Source organism: Lissotriton vulgaris, chromosome 10 (genome assembly GCF_964263255.1).
Source record: "Lissotriton vulgaris chromosome 10, aLisVul1.2, whole genome shotgun sequence".
Lineage (NCBI taxonomy): Eukaryota > Metazoa > Chordata > Amphibia > Caudata > Salamandridae > Lissotriton > Lissotriton vulgaris.
In genome coordinates, this window is record NC_141698.1 from 648,398,743 (window position 1) to 648,414,260 (window position 15,518).

Sequence of the window (15,518 nt, forward strand, 5' to 3'; positions counted from 1 at the left end):
ATTCCAGTTTGTGCTTTTTGCGCAGTTTGAGTGTGCCACCAGCTATGGGTAGTAGTTTGTTGCCCAGTAAATTATGGGGTGGGTGGACATCCTTGTTCCTCAGATAGGTTATCATTGATAGGAGGCTGCTGAAGAATCGTTAACTTATAATAATAATCATAATTCGTAAAGCGCTCTTATCACCCCTCAAGGGTTTAAAGGCCCTGGGTGCCGTCGGGGAGATTAGGTAAACCCAGAGTCACATGATGCTGAGGTGAGCAGCCGCCCAGCACTCTGGAGTGAGCCGTTCTGGCCACTACGCCACACCTTTCCCAGTTTAGCTGCTCTCCTGCATCCCGAATTATTTAAAATCCTTATGCGGTTGCCCTAAGAAGTGCATGTTCTTTGTAGTTTAATCTGGATTAAAATGTTAAAGCAGTATCACTACATTTGTAGGATATTTTTTTCACATCTATTTTTACGGTGTTTTTGTTTTGTGCCCAAAAATCCTAAGGACTTAATTTGTGAGAATAGCACGGGTGAAATATTACTTACTGCTACTAATAATTAAGCATGGATAGGGAAGTAGGACTATACATTCTGAATAGTTGAATGTTTGACCAGTTTTCTGTTGCAGTTGAGGATGTTTGTTGTGAACTTTGGCTCAGGATTCCGAGTGGCCCAACCCATGTCAATTTAAGACACTCTGGAGGGGTCAGGTCACTGCCTGGGGAGCTCATGGTAAGGTCGGTATGGGTTGGATTTGGAGTCCTCCATATTGATTAGCTGAGAGTGGGGTTGCAAGAATGAGGGTAATCACTTTAAGTATTTAACTTCTGAAATAAGAGCACGCTGTTTAGACTCCACGGCTGATCATCTACAGGCAGCTGAGGGAATGAGCAACACTCATGATTTGACTTTTTGGGTGTAATTGTGGGTGATCTGGGTCAGCATGTTGGCCGTGTTTTTAAGAGGTGAATGGGGTTTGTGGATACCATTGTGTATTGCTAGATTGGAGGTTTTTGGGGACTAAGGGGCACATGCATCAAAGGAAATTGCATTCGGAAATGATGCGAATCGCAAAATTCGGCCGTTTGTGAATGCAATTCCCATTTTTGGGATGCATTAACATTTTTGTAATTTTTGCAATTTAAGAAATCGCAAAATTGCGATTTCTTAAATTGCAATTGCATTTAAGGAATCTCAAATTGAGATTCCTTAAATGCAATGCATCAAACTCAAGAAATTTGCGAATTCGCAAATAAGGGGAGCAAATTACCATGAAGTTGACCTACATGGTAATTTGCGAAAACTTAAAAAAATGCACTAAGTGCATTTTTCAAAGTTCCATTTTACACAGTGTGCAAAATGTACTTCTAAGCAGATTTCAGGGGTGCAACAGGGTGTCCTTTGGACACCCCTGCACCCTTGAAATCGCATTGTTAATTTGCGAATTTCTAATGGTGAATTGCAAATTTAGAATGTCTTTCCATTCATTCCCATGGGCCTCTAGGCCCATAGGAATGGATGGGGAGGTATTCCTTAATTATGATTCTGAATTAGAAAATCGCAATTAAGGAATTTTAGGAAATCGCTATTTTTATAGCGATTTCTTGATGCATTGCAGTTTGCAACTCCTTAATTGCGATTCCTTATTTTTCGCAATTAAGGAATCGCAAAATGCAATATTGATGCATGTGCCAGTAAATGTGATGTTGTTGACCTCGTTTTGCCAGTAGAATACAAAAATCCATTTGGTAGAGTTTGCTGACAGAAACTAAAGCACCTTGATAAGTGGATATACCTTTTCTGCACACTCTGAATAGCCACCAGTGAAAGTGAAAGTAAAAGGAACGGTCTATGCATAACATGTGCCGTTCTTTGAGTGTTGATACCTTGGTCCTTCTAAAACAATGTGGTCCTTGACTGATTCGGTTTCTTCCGCTTTGGAAGAAACTCAGGCGGTATATACCACTAGCTTGTTGTCTGACAAAGATTACTTCACTTTTAAGAAGAAACAGATTGCTTATATTTTGACACGGAATAAGACCTATTTGATGGGACAGTAGCTGCTGGGACTGGCAGGGTTCCTTCAGGTTATTTGAGCAGTAATAAATGCTTCTTTGGGAGATCGTGGAGGTTGTCATTTATGCTCACATTGGGTCTCTGGTACTACAGGAGGATTTAATAAAGATTGCACAGGAACAGAGGAGTACCTCTAGTTGAAGTAGCAGTTTTATGCAGGTTATCATGCAACTATGGAGTGGAAGAAAGACAAAAAACTGTGCTTTTATTGAAAGATCAAAGTCTGTCCTTGTTGCTAACAGAGGAGCTGGTTTGTTTCTAATGTTGTTCATTTTTCAGAGAAAACTACAACTTTTTAATACTCACATTGAGATTGGAAAATTCTGATGTGACAAGGTCAGTCATGTAGTCTATGATTCGATTTTTTTTTTTTGCTTGTTCATTCTGTTTCTGGTGGGACTTAATATGGACTGCCTGCTCTCTAATACCTAATATAATATGTTTAGCTCTAGCCAGTAGCAGAATTAGCTATCTGTAATGACTTGTGATCAAAATAACAAAATACAGAGAGGAACTTTGGGTGACCCACGTTTAGCCATTGGTTGTTTTAGGTCACCCACTTGCAGCCACTATGGAATAAAAAGTGGTATTCACATTTTGGACAAGCTCATCTGAGTATTTTAAATTTAACGTCATGCTGAAACATTATTGGTGCATCAGCCTTATGCATACACAGTCGGTGATCTAGATTCACAAAGAGAAAATGATATTCATTAGGAAATGTCAGCTTTGCCTCAAAGGCCCACTGCCGCCTCTCTTCAGATCGTTCCCCAAAACACTGAGCACTCTTGTCCTGCAGAAAAGATCTTGAGCAGGTCCTAATTTTCCGAAATGATATCTCATGCCTTGGTTTTAACCAGTTGAAAAGAGCGAACAATACTTCTTTTCGAACCCACTTGCCCTTCTCCAAACCCTCAATAGTTCCATTGCTGCTTCCTTCATGCTTTGACCACAGGCTAGTACATGCTGGACCTAACCCACCAGATGATCAAACAGTATTGATAGGCCATATCAGTTTTGATTTATGACGCATATGATAATTCTCCTTTCTATTTGATATTTCAAAAGGTACTCTCCTACCCCAAAACCTCTTCCAAATAATATATAGATATTCATGATCCCTTGTTCAGTGATCTTTTCATTCTGGCACCTAACTGGACAAAAAAATGGATGCATAGGGGATATTTTGCAAGCTCAAATAACTGCTGCAGTACAGTGATTGTAGGACCACAGGCTTATTCCTAGCTAGAATTCTCCTACCCAGCACCATTTGTAGATTACTGTACAACACAATGATGTTTTTTTGGCATTGCCAAAGCATACCATTATTGCCGGTTTGTTTCCTTTCAGTATATATTTTGATTAATACACATATATCATTTATATTTTAAAATCCAAGGAAGAAATGGATCTGGTTCGTTATAGTGTAATATTTATATACTGTGTACAGATCTTTTTGGTCCTAACAGTGATCTTCCTACTGCCTTCTTGTATATCTCTGGGGGTTTGGTTATTTTATTGTCACACCGTGCTGGGCATTCCTTAGTATTTTCTTTCCTTTTATAATTCTCTGCTAAGAGGTTTCATAATTTTTGTTCATCACTCATCTTTTAAAAGCTTGTTGTTTTCCTGGCAATAACTTTGACTTAAAAACTGTTAATTGCTTCATGTTTGGCACATCTACCTTTCTTATATGTCCGTCTTACTCAGGTTTCCAAGCTTGCCTCTATTAACAGTCAATAGTTAATTATTTGGTATTTTCTCATTATTAGTATATGTTTAGTGTTTTGATAATTCATTCTCATTGCCTAAACCACATGGTTGTTGTGCAGTTATGCATATTATTGGCTTAAAGAAAGCATCACTCATCGATTAATTATTATCCATGCAACCAGTCACTCCTTGATCCATCTATCCATGTACTCATCCACCCAATCATTGTCTCACTCTCAAACGAACCCATGCACAATACCACAAGAGCACACACAGACTTACCCCTCAAGGCAGAAACAATTTCGCCTCACAAATACACAAACTTATTGGCTTTGACAATGTATTGTTTATTGTGTTTCCTTCTGCTTTGTCTGATAACTTCAAAGTTTGACTCAGTTTAACCCCCGCATATTTGTTTACTCAGTCATTATTCTTCATTGTTAACCGTAGAAGAGTCATTTTCCGATTGTCTTTTCTCTTAAAACATACCTTTATTTATGATGACGTAATCCTGTGGCAGTGGTGTGTGTGAAGAATGTGTATCTGTAATATTGTGGGACTTGGACTGGCCAACTGTTTTAGTTAATTCATAGTTGCTAATCAAGGATTTTAGGAAGTTATCTGACAAATTGCCTCAACTGTGTTTCGACAATGTGGATTTGGGTGATTAATTATATCAAGTGGGTTTTTATTCAGTTGGACTGTTTGATCTAATGCATGGGTACTCACAAACATTCTCTCGGGGCCAAATTTACAGTGTGGTTTGTGTCCGAGGGCCGTACTGGTGGGGGTGTGGTCAGTCGGGGATGGGGTGGGGCTAGAGCAACAACAAAAAAACTGTGACCGTGAGGTTGAACACAGGTACCTGCAACGGCCGTCTTCGTCCACTGAGCCACCAGAATCGGAATATACATCTCTCTCTCTCTCTCTCTTTCTCTTTCTCTCTATCTCTCTATCTCTCTCTCTTTCTCCCTCCCTCTATCTCTCTCTCCCTCACTCAGTCTCCCTCACTCTGTCTCCCTTTCCCTCCCTCACTCCGTCTCCCTTTCCCTCCCTCCCTTTCTCCCCCTTTCCCTCCCTCTCTCTCCCTTACCCTCCCTCTCTCTCTCTTTCCCTCCCTCTCTCTCCCTTTCCTCCCTCCCTTTCTCTCCCTTTCCCTCCCTCTCTCTCCCTTACCCTCCCTCTCCCCTTCCCTCCCTCTCCCTCCCTGTCCCTCCTTCCCTTTCACTCCCTCTCTTTCTCTCCCTTTCCCTCCCTTTCTCTCCCTTCCCTCCCTTTCCCTCCCTCCCTTTCCCTCCCTCCCTTTCGCTCCCTTTCCCTCCCTCTCCCTCCCTTACCCTCCCTCTTTCTCCCTTTCCCTCCTTCCCTTTCGCTCCCTCCCTTTCTCTCCCTTTCCCTCCCTCTCACTGCCTCTCATTTTCTCTCCCTCCCTATCTCTCCCTTCCCCCTCCCTTTTCTTTCCCTCCCTTTATCTTCCTACCTTTCTCTCCCTCCCTCCCTCCCTTTCCCTCCCTCCCTTTCCCTCCCTCCCTTTCTCTCCCTCCCTTTCTCTCCCTTTCCCTTTCTCCCTTATTCTCCCTCCCTTTCTCTCCCTTTCTCTCCCTTTCCCTCCCTCCCTTTTCCCTCCCTCGCTCTCCCTTACCCTCCCTCTCTCTCCCTTTCCCTCCCTCTCACTCCCTTTCCCTCCTTCCCTTTCACTCCCTCCCTCTCTCTATCTCATTTTCTCTCCCTCCCTTTCTCCCCCTTCCTCCTCCCTTTCCCTCCCACCCTTTCTCTCCCTTTCCCTCTCTCCCTTTCTCTCCCTCCCTTTCTCTCCCCTTCCCTCTCTCCCTTTCTCTCCCTCCCTTTCTCTCCCTTTCCCTCCCTCCCTTTCCCTCCCTCTCTCTCCCTTACCCTCTCTCCCTTTCCCTCCCTCTCTCTCCATTTCCCTCCTTCCCTTTCGCTCCCTCTCTTTCTCCCCCTTTCCCCCTTCTCTCTCCCTCTCACTTTCTCTCCCTCCCTTTCTCTCCCCCCTCTCCCTCCCTTTCTCCCCCTCCCTTTCTCTCCCTCCCTTTCCCTCCCTCCCTTTCTCTCTTTGTCTCCCTCTGCCTCCCTTACTCTGACTCACTCTCCTTCACTCTCCCTCACTCTGTCTCCCTCACTCTCCCTCACTCTCTCTCCCTTTCCCTCCCTCACTCCATCTCCCTTTCCCTCCCTCCCTTTCTCTCCCTTTCCCTCCCTCTCTCCCTTACCATCCCCCCTCTTCCGTACCCTCCCCCCCTCTCCCTTTCCCTCTCTCCCTTTCCCTCTCTCCCTTTCCCTCCCTCCCTTTCTCTCCCTTTCCCTCCCTCCCTCTCTCTCCCTTACCCTCCCTCTCTCTCCCTTTCCCTCCCTCTCTCACCCTTTCCCTCCCTCCCTTTCTCTCCCTTTCCCTCCCTCCCACCCTCTCTCTTTCCCTCCCTCCCTTTCCCTCCCTCCCTTTCTCTCCCTCCCTTGCTCTCGCTTTCCCTCCCTTTACCTTTCTCTCCCTTTCCATCCCTCCCTTTCTCTCCCTCCCTCTGTCTCCCTCTGTCATCTCACCCTGCATGTGTGTGCCCGGGCTGAGACAGCTTCCCCAGCACGCACACACAGCTGCACCCGAGCACTTCACAGGTCTTTAAAAGACCATTTGCATGGTAATGAGGCTTTGTTGTATGTCACCTCTTCGGGCCACTCTATGACTGGGCCCCCACAGAGCAGCAGAGTCTCTCAGGCTCGCGCTGCGGCAACCGGCAGTGTTTGCAGTGGCAGTGGCAGTGTAAAACACGGGTATTATGTCGGATTGGTGTCGCTACAACGCATGCTTTTACATCGCATGCCTTTACAACGCGGTTTTTACCACGCAGTCCATTACAACGGATAATGCTTTTAGGCGCTGGATAGTGAATTATTTAATTTACTATTCCAACTCCAGTCCCCGTGGGTAGCAGGGAAGGTGTTGGATAGTAAATTAAATATATTCCCTATCCTAGAGCGCCCCCCAGCGCAATGCGTTGTAATGGTATGCGTTGTAATGGTTGCGATGTAATGGTAGTGCGTTGTAAAAAATGCGTTGTAAGTGATGTTCCCCATTATGTCTGAAAGGTCCACGGGCCACCAAGGAAGGCTTGCCAGGCCGCTGGCGGCCCGCAGGCCGTACTATGAGTACCCATGATCTAATGGATGAGCTTGTTTTCTTTGAAAAGTTATATTGGAGAATGCTACTAGCCAATGGAGATATCTTGAAGGACACTATGAAATTTAGAAAAAATGAGTTTATCACTTTGTTGATGTCTTTAAGCTTAATTGGGAAATCAACTCCAGTAGTGAGTGGGTCCTGATTGACAAGCCTAAAATAAAGCTGTATGTCATCATTTTAAACTTAGTGCCCGATGTCGATGTCGGACGGGCCTGAATTCGTCAGACATCATTTGGGAACTGGGACCGACCGACCTTCTTTCGACGGTCCCAACCCAGCAATTAGGATGCAACAGAACACTGTTCAGTCGCAATCCTATTCTTTACAATGGGAGCATGCATTCCGACCGAGCTCAAGGTGCCTGCCAACGGGTGCATTGATCAACAGGGGGAGCACTATAGGTGCCCCCTAAGCTGCCCTTTCCCTCCCTCCCTTTCTCTCCCTTTCCCTCCCTCTCTCCCTTACCATCCCCCCTCTTCCGTACCCTCCCCCCCTCTCCCTTTCCCTCTCTCCCTTTCCCTCTCTCCCTTTCCCTCCCTCCCTCCCTCTCTCTCCCTTACCCTCCCTCTCTCTCCCTTTCCCTCCCTCTCTCACCCTTTTCCTCCCTCCCCTTTCCCTCCCTCCCTTTCTCTCCCTTTCCCTCCCTCCCACCCTCTCTCTTTCCCTCCCTCCCTTTCTCTCCCTCCCTTTCTCTCCCTCCCTTGCTCTCGCTTTCCCTCCCTTTACCTTTCTCTCCCTTTCCATCCCTCCCTTTCTCTCCCTCCCTCTGTCTCCCTCTGTCATCTCACCCTGCATGTGTGTGCCCGGGCTGAGACAGCTTCCCCAGCACGCACACACAGCTGCACCCGAGCACTTCACAGGTCTTTAAAAGACCATTTGCATGGTAATGAGGCTTTGTTGTATGTCACCTCTTCGGGCCACTCTATGACTGGGCCCCCACAGAGCAGCAGAGTCTCTCAGGCTCGCGCTGCGGCAACCGGCAGTGTTTGCAGTGGCAGTGGCAGTGTAAAACACGGGTATTATGTCGGATTGGTGTCGCTACAACGCATGCTTTTACATCGCATGCCTTTACAACGCGGTTTTTACCACGCAGTCCATTACAACGCATAATGCTTTTAGGCGCTGGATAGTGAATTATTTAATTTACTATTCCAACTCCAGTCCCCGTGGGTAGCAGGGAAGGTGTTGGATAGTAAATTAAATATATTCCCTATCCTAGAGCGCCCCCCAGCGCAATGCGCTGTAATGGTATGCGTTGTAATGGTTGCGATGTAATGGTAGTGCGTTGTAAAAAATGCGTTGTAAGTGATGTTCCCCATTATGTCTGAAAGGTCCACGGGCCACCAAGGAAGGCTTGCCAGGCCGCTGGCGGCCCGCAGGCCGTACTATGAGTACCCATGATCTAATGGATGAGCTTGTTTTCTTTGAAAAGTTATATTGGAGAATGCTACTAGCCAATGGAGATATCTTGAAGGACACTATGAAATTTAGAAAAAATGAGTTTATCACTTTGTTGATGTCTTTAAGCTTAATTGGGAAATCAACTCCAGTAGTGAGTGGGTCCTGATTGACAAGCCTAAAATAAAGCTGTATGTCATCATTTTAAACTTAGTGCCCGATGTCGATGTCGGACGGGCCTGAATTCGTCAGACATCATTTGGGAACTGGGACCGACCGACCTTCTTTCGACGGTCCCAACCCAGCAATTAGGATGTAACAGAACACTGTTCAGTCGCAATCCTATTCATTACAATGGGAGCATGCATTCCGACCGAGCTCAAGGTGCCTGCCAACGGGTGCATTGATCAACAGAGGGAGCACTATAGGTGCCCCCTAAGCTGCCACACGGAGGCCTTACAGCGATGGGGGCCCTGCTCGGGGCCTCCAATGTCTGATTCCCACAGCCTTTCTGTGTCGGAAAAACCAGCACATAAAGGCTGTGGGAATCAGCCATTGTAATCCCTAGGTCGGAAAGAACTGCCCTTGAGTTTACAGGCCCCTTTCCGAATGGCAGACGGCTCTCCAAGCTGTCAAAAGCCATTCGTAAATCCTGTTTGGGTTAATTTCAGACCGACTACATCCAAATGGGTCAGTTGGAAATTAATCTAAACAGGAGATTGCGATGCCATATGAGCAGCTCCGACCGAGGGTTGGAGCAGTTTCCTATGGCAGCATCGTAATCAGGCCCTTAATCGTGAAAGAAAAGTCAAGGAAGTATGGTGGCAAATGTTAGGAGTCAGATGTTAAAAGGCTGCAGTGTCAGTGCTGAAATTCAAAGAGACCAGAGATGACTTGGTGAATGCAGATGATAGGTGAAGATAGTTGGTGTGGGCATGATTTATTTTTGTGAGGAGATCATCCTAGGCAAAGACAAGATCCCTATTCTTACTTTTCCAAGTCATGTGCTAGGATGACTTCTCTGCAACAGAAGATGGGTTGCAGCATCTTTTTCCATACCCTCTGCCACAAAAAAATGGAAGCCTGGTAATATGAATCCACAGTGTAATGTGATCAAGAAAAGAATTTGTTTAAGAGTTGTGTCACCATGGTTTTCTTAAGTAAAACAAGTACGTCCTTGTTAGACTTGGCATCTTTGGTGTGGTTTCCCCTGACATTTTGCCTCTACCACATTTTTTTTTTTACATATTTGATTTGGCAAGTCGCATATATATTGCAGGGCTCTGCACACAGAGACATCTGCAGAATCGGACCATGCAGATAGATGGGCAATCAACTTCTCCTTTCTTTTTTTACAAAGCATAATATCAGAATACTTTCAGAAATTATTAGAGCAATACAAAATGTTGTAAAGAACCCTCCCCTCACACCCTCCCACCCCCACCCCACCCCCTTGGTCACACAACTCCCACACAGTCCTATCCACGGCCTAAAATAAAACCAGAAGAATCTTGGAATACTCCAAAACCTCCCCCAGCATCTCCACAGGCAAAGTATATATGGGAAATCACCCCATCGGATGAGCCGCTGCCTCGGCTGGCGGATCCAACCACAGGCCCGATACTCCGCCCACTGTTTCCAAATTCTGTAGTGCTTGCGTCGGCACCCCCTGGCCACAAAAAAGGTTGTTCTAGCCCAATACAAAAATCTAATCCGTTCTTCCATGCGGTCACCGAGGGGGCTTGTGGCACCTTCCACGCCTTGGCCATATCCAGCTTTGCCAGTGTAAAACCCAATTGCATAAGGTGACGTTCGTACACATTACCTCCTATTCCCTCCATGACATGGAGCAGGGCCAGCTGCCCCACCCGGTACCTCTGAAAGGCAGGCAAACACCCCCTCCAGAAGTGATTCAGGGAGGGGCACTGCCATACTGTATGGATGAACGGGCCTTCCTCTCGGCCACATCAAAGACACTCCGGGGACGCGATCAGCCCCGCCCGCCACAAGTGTACCCTAGTAAAGTAGACCCTATGTAGGTACTTGAATTGGACGAGGCGGAGCCGCATCGCTATGGCCGCTTCCTGCGGAGCCGCCAAGCCTCATTCCAATCCTCCTGCTCCAGTGTGCCTACATCCGCCTTCCAGTCCCCCCGGAGATTCTGAAGTGTGGGAGAGCAATGTGTAACCAGGGACTGGTAGATCCAGTAAATTTTCTTTTCCTTCAGATCCCCCATAAAAACTTTTGCTTCCAGTGGACTGAATTGGAGGAGAGACTCCAGACCCTCTAAGCTGGGGGACAGGGCATGCCGAAACTGAAGGTAGCGGTAAAACTGCGACCGTGGCATAAGGAATTCCCTCTGGAGGTCTTGGAAACACTTGAGCGTGGGCCCCTCATACCATCCCCCAGGACCGAAATACCTATGTCGTCCCATTTCCGGAACCCCTGCAAGGCAGCCAATTGGGGCTGCCGCCGGTTATTCCAGAGGGGAGTCTCCCAAGTCAGGGTGTTCCACCATCCCATTCGTAGTGATGCCTGTCTCTAAATCAGGGACACCACCCGTGTGACTGAAGGCAACGTATCCCGCAATGGTGCCGAATACAGAATTGCATGGAGTGAGTGGCCTCCCATGAGTTGCAGCTCGAGCGCATATGCCGGGTCTCTCCTATCGCCATACCACCACTCCTTGAGGACCAGCAAGTGTGAGGCCTGGTAATAGGAGAGAATATCTAAGGAGTCCTCCACTATAGGTAGAGAGGAAGCACATACACAATGCCACACGCACCCTTCCCCCCTCCCACAGGAATTGCCCAAGTGCGGCATTCACCAACTGGAACCAGCAGGGTGGGATCAGGTATGGGTGATTCTGTAGCTGGTAGAGGAACCGGGGGAGCGCCACCATCTTGAATATCGCTGACCTACCATATAGCGTCAGGGGCATACGGAACCAGGTCTTGAGGTCTGCACGTACCCGCTCCTACACGGGGACCAAGTTCCGCTCCCAGGAGACTGCCGGCACATCTGAAAGAAACATGCCCAGATACTTCAGTCCCCCACTCCCAACTGTATCGAGGATGCCCCCGCAATCATTCTCCTCCGATCCCCGAAGCCCAAATGTGGATTTGCAAGGGTTCATGTAGAGCCCTGATGTCTCCCCAAAGATCTGTATGATGCGCAGGAGCCGTGGCCCTGTCCTGTCAACTGCCGTAAGGAAGAATAGAACATCATCCGCATAGAGCGTGATCCTGTCTGACAGGCCCGGGGCCCACTCGAACCCTCGGACCTGCACATCAATGCGTATCCAGGCCACCAGTGGCTCCATGGCTAGAGCAAATAAAAACGGGGACAAGGGACAGCCCTGCCACGTGCCTCGTCCAATAGAAAAGGTGGATGAGGTTGAACCTGCTACCCCCACTGATGCCGTCAGATCCGTATACAGGAGTGTTAGATAGGATAGGAAGCGTGGGCCTAGGTTGAGTCTGCGCAGCAAGGCAAATAAGTATACCCAACTCAGGGAGTCGAACGCCCTATCCATATCTGCTAGGAGCAGAACGGCTGGTTCCCTCATCTGCCGAATGGCCGCCACCTCCACTTGTGCCCGCCTAATGTTGTGTCTGGTCGCCCTCTTCGGAATGAACCCAGCCTGATCAGGATGTGCAGGTATGGAGATGTGGGGCAGAAGGCAATTGGCCAAGGCTTTGGCCAGAATTTTAGCCTCCACGTTTAAAAGAGAAATTGGGCGATACGATGATGGTGCTCAGGGGGACGGCCGGGCTTATGAAACGCCACCATATCTGCATGCCTCCAGTCTCCTGAGCTTCCTCCACCACTGCCTGATAGTGAGTGGCTAGTTGCACAGAATACCTTCAGAAAATTTCACTTGGAAACCCATTAGGTCCCGGCGCCTTCCCTGGGTTAAGCTCTCCCGGGGCCGTACCCAACTTCTCATCCTGCAGGGGAAGCTCCAGCTGATCCCGCACCTCATCCAATACCGTTTTGGGCGGCAGGTAGGTTATGAATTTATCTATGGTGGACTCTGACAAACAATCCTGGGGGGCATAGAGCTCCACATATTATGCGGCGAACCTCTCCACTAAGGCCGGGGGGTCCGTAATCGGCATTCCTGCCTGATCCAGAATCTTCGGAAGGGCCTGAGACTGTATGGCTCCCTAACAAAGTCGGTGCAGCATCTTGCTGGACTTGTCCCCCCACTGGTAGACCCTGCTACGCGTCGCCAGCCAGACCTGTTGGACTTCATCCATCAGAAGAGCAGCACATGTCTGTTGGGCCAGCAGTAGCTAACTCCAAAGCTGACTCCCTCCTGCTTCCGGACTGCGACGCTCAAGTGCCTCTATGTTTGGTTCCGCACGAGTCAGCTCCCCTCTGCGTTTTCTACGCGCTGCTGCCCACCAGGAGATGTCTACCCCCCTCAGAGTGGGTTTCAGTGCCTCCCACAAAGTCTTGGCGCTCGAGACCAACCCCATATTGGACGCTAAGTAATGATCAATGGCTTCGCTCATGTTCACCCATAATCATCGTTCTGTAAATGCCAGACCGAGAGGCGCCACCGGAATGGTTGCCTTCCTCTGCCCATATGGAACTCGAGACACTAGGGAATGATCGGAGAGGCCGTGTGGCAGAATCTCTGCCGATAACACCCTGCCAATCTCTGCCTGGGCACAAAGAGGTAGTTGCGTCTGGAGAATGACTCATGGACCGCCGAAAGGTAAGTGAAACCCTGACTATCCCCATGGAAGCGTTTCCATACACCAATCCAATCAAGTCCCGTCACCAAGGAATGCAGTTATGTGGTATGGCCACTCATCGAGCTACCCCCGGTCCTACACCTATCCCTGGCCAAGTCCATAACATCGTTCCAATCTCCACCCACCACGAATAATACCTCCGGTATATCGCCCCATAGGGTGAGGAGCTTTTCCACCAAGGTCCACTGCAAGGGAGGGGGAGCATAAACACTACCCAACACCAGGGGGTCCTTACCAATCTTGCCCTGAATAAACAAATAGAATCCCTGCATGTCGGTCCACTGTTGGACATGTGTGTCGGGGACCCTGCGGTGTATTAGAATCGCTACCCCCCTTGAACCCCACGTAAAGCCAGTATGATAGACCTGTTGAAACCCATAACGCTACAAGCAGAGTGCCTGTTGCCCATTAAGTGCATTTCTTGCAGCATAAGGATATCAGCCCCCGTCCGCTTGGCCTGATAGAGTATGGCCCGCGCTTGATTTTGTCGAGAGCCCAGCGCACATTCCAGCTAAGAATGCGGAGAGTACCCGGGGTTGCCTGCCTTGTGTTGGGTGTATTAGCCATGAGGGAGCGTAGCTGGTAGTATAGCAGGTAGTAGGCCCTGAAGGTGTACATGTGGAGGACTGCGGACCCGTAACAGAAGTGCGACCTGTGAACATAAACAGCCTGCACCCCATACATCAAGAATATTGAAGCATCTGTCGCGGCGGAGCTGTACTTCGATCCCCAATGGGGGGACAGGGGCCGCCCGACCAATGGATCCCCAACTTACAGCCCATGTCCTCCGGGCACTTCCTCCGCCAGCACTGGCCCAGGCGAAGAAACCCGCCCATGTTAGGGCTCCCCCAATAAACATTCAACAGTCCCAGACTCCGCAGCACCTCACAAACTTATACATTAAGCTTCCAATGTCTGTCGCCCAGAGGTAGGCCCCCCCCCCCGAGAGGAGGCTCCACAGGACATGGAGCACTGCCGGGATCGCTACTGTCTACTACCCTTCTGCTGCTGACCCCGAGGACCCCTCAGGGACACCTTGCTCGATGATGAGTCCCACTCTCTGCCAGGCGGCGTGTGTACCCTCACCCACACTGTTTCATCCGCCCATTTAAAGGCCTGCCAGGAGGTGCCTATTCCAGTTTTGGGCCTCTGGAGGTTGTTCCTGCTGTTGGGAGCTGGACGAAACCAAAGAGAAGTAAGAAAACCTGTCTCAGACACCGTCAACAGTGCCGCTGTGATAGAGTGACCTGTACCAAGGCCGGGGGCACCTCTCATGAAGTGACCAACGCACAGCTCGGCCTGCACCGCGGCTCCAATGCCCTTTGATGCCCTTCGATGCCTGCAGTTATCAGTTTTTCCCAACGCCAGCGCTCCCACCGAATCCGCCAGCGCCTGCATCCTGTTATTGCGGCACCGATAACCACTAAGGGTGACTCCACCAACTCGCTGACTGTGCACCGTCACCGGAATAGACACCTCACCACCGACACAACCGTCTTCTCCTGCCCTGGATTCGTCATGTCGCCTCCTTGCGGACTCAACGCTTCGCCTCCCCTGTGGCAGCCAGGGACCTCGCCTCAATCTTGGCACCGACGCCTCACCTCCACGACACCATGCATCATCACAGAGTTTGGGGGTCTATGTGACTCCATGCTCCACGCCGTGCTCCTCGGGGTCAGTACCATACTTTAGATTTATTGCTGTCACGACATTGCAATAGCCCTAGGTGAAGCTATTTGTTTTCTACAAGTGTTATTTTTGCAATAACTGTTCTAAAGTCATATTTTATTACCTGTACTAATAAATACCTTGTCAAATTTGTTAAACGCTTTTTTGACCTGTTGAATTTTGTGTAAAAATTGTGGTGGGTAGGCAATTTTCTTGTTGTCTGCAAGGCTACTAATAACAGCAAAGACATTTTTGCCATTGTTAAGCGTTTCCTATCTCCGTGTGCTGAGCAACCTCTGTTGCCTTCCTCTGCACAGTGGTGCGAGGATCTGTCCTCTTTCTTTACAGATAAAATTGTGAAGATCCAGGACAGCCTGCACATAGCATGCCATAATCAGAGGACCTTGCCTTCGCTGCCCTCTTTGCCTACCCTTAAATTCCCCAACTGTCAATTTGGGGAATTTTCTCCCTCTGCTGAAGCGGACATACTGGCTTGAGGTCCATGAAATCTGGGTCTCCCACTGATCCGTGTCAGGCCCGTGTGTTAGGAGGGGTGGCAGTAACGGTATGTGCAGAGGTTACTCAGATTGTTAACCTCTCCTTTACAACTGCTACAGTTCCGATTTGTTGGAAGCAAGCCAAACTATTGCCGCTCTTAAAGAAATCAGGTCTGGACCCATCAGTTCCATCTAACTATCAACCTATTTCCCTGC